Source organism: Phyllopteryx taeniolatus, chromosome 9 (assembly GCF_024500385.1).
Source record: "Phyllopteryx taeniolatus isolate TA_2022b chromosome 9, UOR_Ptae_1.2, whole genome shotgun sequence".
NCBI classification, from domain to species: Eukaryota; Metazoa; Chordata; class Actinopteri; order Syngnathiformes; family Syngnathidae; genus Phyllopteryx; species Phyllopteryx taeniolatus.
Genome location: NC_084510.1, coordinates 25,130,442 through 25,138,552, shown reverse-complemented (window position 1 = coordinate 25,138,552; position 8,111 = coordinate 25,130,442).

The following is an 8,111-nucleotide window of genomic DNA, read 5'->3' as shown; positions in this document are numbered from 1 at the left end:
GGGTCACCGGCATGGCTGCGCGGTGACATTTTTGTTCAGGGGGTGGCGGGGGGGGTTGTGGCTGAAACCGTAACGACCTTTAATTGCCAAGCCGCAAGCAGCTGCATGTGATTTGAGCTGCGAAATGCACGTTTCATTTTGGAATATGTTTTTAGAAGCGGACTTAATCACAGAGTAAAGAGACCTCCATCTACTTTCGCTGGATTCTACGTCGACTTTGGCTTTTTCTCATTTGTACGCTTCATTGGCCCTAACCACTGTCCTTAGAAGCCTCTCACATCCAAAGTAAACATTTAGTCGGGGCAAAGTGTACAGTACGAACACTTTTTCCCTTGAAATGAATGGATATGCGATTAATCTGTTCCAGTAAAAAAAAAAAAAAAAAAGAAATTGTCATGTGTTATTTTAATGAGAAAATAGCACTATCATATTGTACGTTATTAAAACATACAGTAAGGACATCATTAAATAGAATAAAAAATAATTCAACAGTTTTTGTCACACTCCATCTTTTGAATGGCCATTGGCTGCTCCTTTTGGCGTACCCACCTTGGTCATGGCGTGCCCACCTTGGTCATGGCACTATAAGACAGATAGACAGATATATGGAGGTCTCAGCTCCTCTGTACATGACTGATATTAGTCGTTCTTTGCAGAGGATAAAGAATATATGACCGCGAGTGCTGTTACATTGTACGTTTACATTTGTTGCAGCATTGTTTGCATTCAAATATCCACCGCAACGTAAACGCTATTTATCACGAGTGTTTGTTAGCATGAACATTAAGCTAGTGGCCTTAAGGCTACACTGTGGTTGTTTGAAATGCGCAATGTTTAATTCTCTTTTGTTTTCTGTTTAGCCTGACAGTAAAGTTCAACTTGGAGTGGCAATAAACAGCTCGACGCCGCTTTTGTGAAGAATTGCTCACTACTTGCCAAACTGCTGCTCGCTGTGATCTGAACCGAGTTGAGTCGAGTTCACTGCCACCGTACAGCGATCGTATCTCAAGTTTGCGCTCGCAAGTCAAAGCAAAGTGAACTTGGTTGAGTAGCTCGGAAAGCAGACGGATAGATGAGCAGAAGCAAAGCGTGCCGAACCCTTGTCCTTAAATGGAATCAGCAAATCTCGGTCACCACTTTTAATCCCAACGAACGTCTGCCAAAATTGTTTTTTTTTTTTAAAAAAAAAGCCCGTGCAGCCTCTTCTGCTACACGACCACGCTTTATCTCCAGGTCCTCAATTACTGTAGCTGTGACGCACGCACACACACGCGGCCACACGCTCGCACACACACACATGGCTGCGCTTCTGTTCGTCCTCAGGGGAAGCGCTGAGTGTCTCATCTCATCCCATCACACTCCTCCATCTCCTCCTCTTCCCCCAGACTCAAATGAAGAGCAAGGATGTCTCTGCGCTCTCGTCCCACCGCCTGCTTCCTAAAAAGTGGCGCTCTTCCAGCTGGAGAGAGACGCTTGAAGAAAGCAAAGTGGGTCACCGACAATACACTTTCCAACAAACATTGCACAAGATGATGTGAGTGTCTGAATCGCATTTTTCAAAAAGGGATCACTCGCAGTTTCCCAGCCAAGCCGTCCTAATTTAGTCCATCTTAATGAGCATGAAAGTACTCGGAAATACTTTTTAATTTTCTCAACTCACATACTGTATTATTAGAAATTCTGGAGGGTGATGATACGCTGAGCTGAGGAGGAAAGACGTGAAGAAGAAGCAGACTCACGGACATCAGTGAAACCAAAACGAGTGAGTGTAGGCTGCAAGTCACGTATTTCACAGAAATGTCATTCCTTCCTTCATTGCCAGTTATTATGATGACGCTGCATTTCGTCCAGAATCTTCTCCTATGATGGCTACAAGTCCACCTGAGATGTGATTTTCAGGTTTTGTTACTTAGTTCCACAATGGCTTAGCACCTTCCTAGCTTGCTGACTTGTTCCCTTTGTTTCTTCCGGAGCCTTGCGCTTACAACATGCCGGTCTTTTGGACTGTCAGAGAGCTGAAATGAAGCCAGCATGTTTGAATCTATAGAGCATCCTCAATTTGGTCTCCAACACTCTGGAATTCCTTCGAGAACAGCGACCCTGTACAAATGTTTCAATCTCGACCGAAGACTTATTTCTAGACTCTCCCACTGGTAAAACCATACCTCGTATGCAACTAGTCTCTCGCCCTGCCCCACCTCCCGAAATCTAGATTTTGGCCTGTTTTACTGCCCATTGGAACTGTTTTGTGCTAAATTGCTATATCGATCAACTTGACTTGATAACTCTTTCTTTAAATCTTCATAAATGTGCGACATAAAAGATGACGCATGGAGTCAAGGATGACTTGTGGTGAGTAACTGGAGGAGGCGTTAAATAACTACGTGCGTGCGTGCTTGTGTGAATGTGTGTGAGTCAGAAGCGAAGCTTTGTGTAAAATCTGGATTAATCACGGCGAGCATCGCCCGTTTTGGATCAGTCTTTATGATTTCATGAAAACCAGGGCGAGGACATTGGCACCCTATGGCGACCAGCATGTGTGTGTGTGTGCGCGCGCGCGTTCGTGTGCGTTTATCTGCGTGTGTGTGCGACTATTTCATAAGAGCAACACCCTACCGAGATAATACCACGTAATTCTCTGTTTGCCTTAAGAGGGTTTGGAGGGGCTTCATGACAATTGATGCGGCCGTTGCCCACGGAGGCCAGTGAGTGTATATATTGTATCATTTCATGTATCATTTGATATGTTATATCAAACATAAACTAGTGGATTCATCCAAACATCAACACGACAATTTGTGTCCAGTAGGAAGTAAGCTTTGTTACAGCATTCCTTGCATTCGCATGAGGTGTGCCGACGGACGGGATGCTTTTGTCTAACCTTGGTGAAACATTCCTTCGAAATTCCCAAAATTCTCCCACTGCAAATGAATGGCAAACCCATGAAAAAGCAACGACCAGTCCCTTTGCCCCCAGGTATATTTTCTGTCGTAATTTAACCGACAAATGTCATCCGCACATCCATTCAACTTTGAACTTTCTTTCAGAAAATGTAAGCGTTCCCACTTTTTGTGATTTAAAAGGGAGCGGAAATTCAGCTTCTGAGAAGAATTGCTATTAGTTTTTATTGTGCGCACATACTGATTGAAAGTTTTCCCTTTTCTTTTCTTTTTTGCCATTTTTGGGTTCTGCCAGGGCCCGAGGTGGTCCCCGCCACCTGTCGCAAAGTTGATGAACTGAACTGCAGTGTTGGGAAAGTTCATTTTCTACTGCCAACGAGTCCAAAACACAGTTCACCATTCCAAAAATGAACTAGTTTAGGTCATAGTTCATGATTAAACATTTTGAAGCAAGCTCACCATTCCAAAAATGAACTAGTTTAGGTCATAGTTCATGATTACAAATTTTTAAGTAAATTCACCATTCCAAAAGTGAACTAGTTTAGGTCATAGTTCATGATTAAACATTTTGAAGCAAGTTCACCATTCCAAAAGTGAACTAGTTTAGGTCATAGTTCATGATTAAACATTTTGAAGCAAGTTCACCATTCCAAAAGTGAACTAGTTTAGGTCATAGTTCATGATTAAACATTTTGAAGCAAGTTCACCATTCCAAAAGTGAACTAGTTTAGGTCATAGTTCATGATTAAACATTTTGAAGCAAGTTCACCATTCCAAAAGTGAACTAGTTTAGGTCATAGTTCATGATTAAACATTTTAAAGCAAGTTCACCATTCCAAAAGTGAACTAGTTTAGGTCATAGTTCATGATTAAACATTTTGAAGCAAGTTCACCATTCCAAAAGTGAACTAGTTTAGGTCATAGTTCATGATTAAACATTTTGAAGCAAGTTCACCATTCCAAAAGTGAACTAGTTTAGGTCATAGTTCATGATTAAACATTTTGAAGCAAGTTCACCATTCCAAAAATGAACTAGTTCTTCTTTGGTTTTGTCCAGTATGTTGCTGACGGGCTATTACCCTCAAAATACTGGCATTTCATTTCCCCATTGTTGCCACCCATTCAGTCCACACTAGCTGCCAGCTGCAGCGTTCACCCTACAATCGCGATCGAACGATGGTGAAAGGCCATTTGATGACTTTGCATTCCTCGCAGGATTTTTGATGGAAGTCCCTAACAAAACCTGGCACTCTTGAATGAAAATGAACTTTGGTTGAAAAACTGTGCTTTGACGCCAGAATGAGTGCGTTCTCAAGTCCGTTCATCAGGCAGAAATGAACTAAGTTCAGTTCACGTTCGCACACAATATGAACACTGCTGATATGTCATGAGAGAGTGTGACAAAACAGAAATAATTCTAATTTTTCTTCAACTACTCATTGGCAAATGCTTACAATTGTGAACGATCTTAGATATATCGTAAGCTTTGTATATTGTCTAGCACTTAGCAAGTATAAACACACACACACACACACACACACACAGTACATCACCAACATGGTGACCTATTTAACGCAGCGGGGGACTGTTCACAGGCAACATCTGCACACGCTGCTGCTGCTTCTGCCTCCCAACAATTTTGGTCTACTTCAAACACTGCAGCAGTGAGCATTAGAAATGCATTTTGCCTGTATAGCACAATGCAGTGGCATTAATAATGTTTCATGCGGCATATTCACGTGTGTGCGTGTACCAAGTCCGTCTCTGCAAACGTCAGCGGAACAGGAGTGTGAGACCGGACCGGCCAGATGTTAAATCCCCCAATAATTCGCCCCAGTTTTAACTCTTTTATCTCACGCTCCAATCTGGCTTTGCCATGTGGTTTTACACAAGTGTGTGTGTGTGTGTGTGTGTGTGTGTGTGTGGATAGATAGATAGATAGATAGATAGATAGATAGATAGATAGATAGATAGATAGATAGATAGATAGATAGATAGATAGATAGATAGATAGATAGATAGATAGATAGATAGATAGATAGATAGATAGATAGATAGATAGTAAACATAAAACTAGGATAACGTTACTTCTCTGCTAGCTTAATGCAAATCGTAACACATAATTGGAACTTTATAACCCTTCAAGCAAATGATATTTGAACACAAACGGTGCAGCAACACATTTTGACAGTCAATATACAATGTACTCACAGTCATATATTTTTTATCCTCCGCGAGGAGCTGAGCGGTCTATACTGTACCGACATCCATGTGCAGTACATCTGTACGTCTGTCTTAGACTGCCCCCGGGTGGCCGAAGCGGGCAGCAGCACAATTGCCATTCAATTGATGCAAAGTGTGACAGAAACAGTTGAATTGGTTTCATTTCTTGTTAATGATAGCGTACAATTTCAGAGAGTAGAATATTATATTGTGTAAGTTTTCGCATTAAAAAAACACATTACAACATTTGTCTATTTTTTGGGGGGGGAGACTGGAACTGATTAATCACATTTTTATTCATTTCAATAAGAAAAGGTGATTTGAGATGTGAAAATATGGTTTCATATGGTCTCTATGGCAGATTTTCATAGCTCCTCATCGCCGAGATTTTCCTCTGTGTAAACAGGGCCGCACAAAGGCCTGATTATTGAGTCTACACGCAAATCCTCTCGCTCAGGAGCGGTGGTGGGGTCGGGGGGTTGGGGGTGGGGGTCGTTGGGGGTGTTTACGTGGAACGGTTCGGCATGCCGCCATTGAAGAGCTCTCATGTTTCCTGTGGGAGAAAAAGCAATGCTGAGTGACGACGATTCTCCACTTCTTCTTCTCCGTCTTCTTCATGCTGACCGATTAGAAAAAGTGAAACGCGAGCGCATTCCACCGCCGGCCGGGTTCAAGGCGGAGCTGGTGTGGCCGCACAGCTGAAGGATCACTGAAAGATGAGCGGCGTGGCCGGGGGGGGGGAACGAAAGCACGCGGGGCCGCATTGCGTCGTACGTAGGCACGCATCGTTGCACCCGCAATCACCCAACCGAGTAATATCACGTTTTTATAGTTTACATTTTCCTTGTTAACTTCTGTAATGATGGACGGCGAAGACATTTACTCATTTCTTTTTATCTCTGAGATGATGGAGAGGCGCCCTTGTATGTGCAGCCTGTTACGACAGCTCTGCTAGCTTTCTCCTTCATTTATACTTTTCCACCTTTTTTGTCATTTCATGTTCATTGCGCCTTGTGGAGGCGGCACGGTGGCCGACTGGTTAGAGCGTCAGCCTCACAGTTCTGAGGACCGGGGTTCAATCCCCGGCCCCGCCTGTGTGGAGTTTGCATGTTCTCCCCGTGCCTGCGTGGGTTTTCTCCGGGCACTCCGGTTTCCTCCCACATCCCAAAAACATGCATAAATTGGAGACTCTAAATTGCCCGTAGGTGTGACTGTGAGTGCGAATGGTTGTTTGTTTCTGTGTGCCCTGCGATTGGCTGGCAACCGGTTCAGGGTGTACCCCGCCTCCTGCCCGATGACAGCTGGGATAGGCTCCAGCACGCCCGCGACCCTTGTGAGGAGAAGCGGCTCAGAAAATGGATGGATGGATGTGCCTTGTGGACTCTTTTTAGCCTTTCCGGTCGTGACATTCTCTGCCTGCATTGCGCCTCAGCGCCAGTAAACAACAGCGGACAATTCTGGAACTGACAGACTTTGTCAACGGCAGTTGAAGTGACAAACGGAAACTATTTTTGGACACATTGTTCAGTCCCGACAGTCCGTTTTATCCGAAATCCGTTATATCGGGGTTTGTTTTATTGAGGTTCCGCTGTATATACCCTGCCATAGAACTACCCGAAATCAGGTTGGATAGGCCGCAGCTCATCCACGAACGACCGTGATGAGGAAAAGCCAAATACAGTGTGTACAGGCAATGGATGGCATCACAATATCTAAATTAAAACAAGTCAGCCATTATGCATCAATCTTATCGAACGTTTGTAAATGCCATTTATAATGGGGATTGAATCCTTCTGAGTGTCACTACAGAATAACAAGTATAACAAAATCAAGATACAGTGAAAGCAAGATAGAAATGGTGCAATTGTAGAAAACAAGCTAAAAACGTGTTTTGCATTACAGTGGTGACTTTATGGGCGAGTAATCAGTAGCTACAGGAACTGAGCTAAGCACTAAACATCTTTACTTTATGATGGAACACTGTGCAAGTAGTACTCTTCATATACATCTAAAATGTGACTTTAGTCTTGGCCCGTGTGAGAGCGACAGCTGACAAAAGTCGGGGGTGGGGGGGAGTCCAGACACACAAATTGAATTAGCTGAGACGACGGCTATACTGTTGCAGCTGTTGAGCGCGTTCTCTCCCACACAGGCACACGGGCTCGACTTTAAGGCTGCTCATGTTTTCAAAACAAAACAAAAAAAATACAATCATGCCGAAATTTCCATACAAATGGAATTGCTAGAAGAAGAAACTCCATAATATACAATTCATTCTATGCTGCTAGCAGTATAGATTGTCAGGATTCATTTGGACTAAAAAAAAAAACAAAAAAAGTCCAAAATCTGCATATACTGTAAATAGTAATGCTATGCTTGTGTCACTGATGAAAGTGTGCATGACACCAGACGCACAAGTAGATGAAATGCCAGTTTTGGGAGTATGACATTGGAATGGTCGCTATAGTGCACGGTAAACTCTTTGCTGCTAAGAATATCAAGATCAAGAGTGCATAGTATGCTATGGATGAAAACATCCGGATGGATCGTCAGGATTATTTTGGACTGAAAATGGGGGCGTGTGGAAAGTCTGTTGGAAACATCAACTCTGCTTCATCTACACAACTGCAACAAGCAAAGCTTTGTTTGCATCTATTCCATTTGACAAGCATCTATGATATCATCAGTGTGGAGCCCAGAGAAATTCAAGACCAAACTCTTTTTTTTTTTTTTTTCCCCCCTTTTTCCTCAGAGGCACACAAAAGTCGATGCGGTCAGAAGCGTGTCCCGTGTTCTCAACGTTTTACTTATTGAAGACGCTGTGGGACTGCCGCTCCATATTTAGAAATCAATTTCGAGAGCGGCCATCGAGGCAGTTCCATCCACTTTTTTAGTCATGCAGCAGCACTTTGACCGAGAGAGAATTCCACGCCGGCTTTCTCAAGCAAAATCCATCCAAAGTTGCATGCGATGACTTTTATCGCGGCT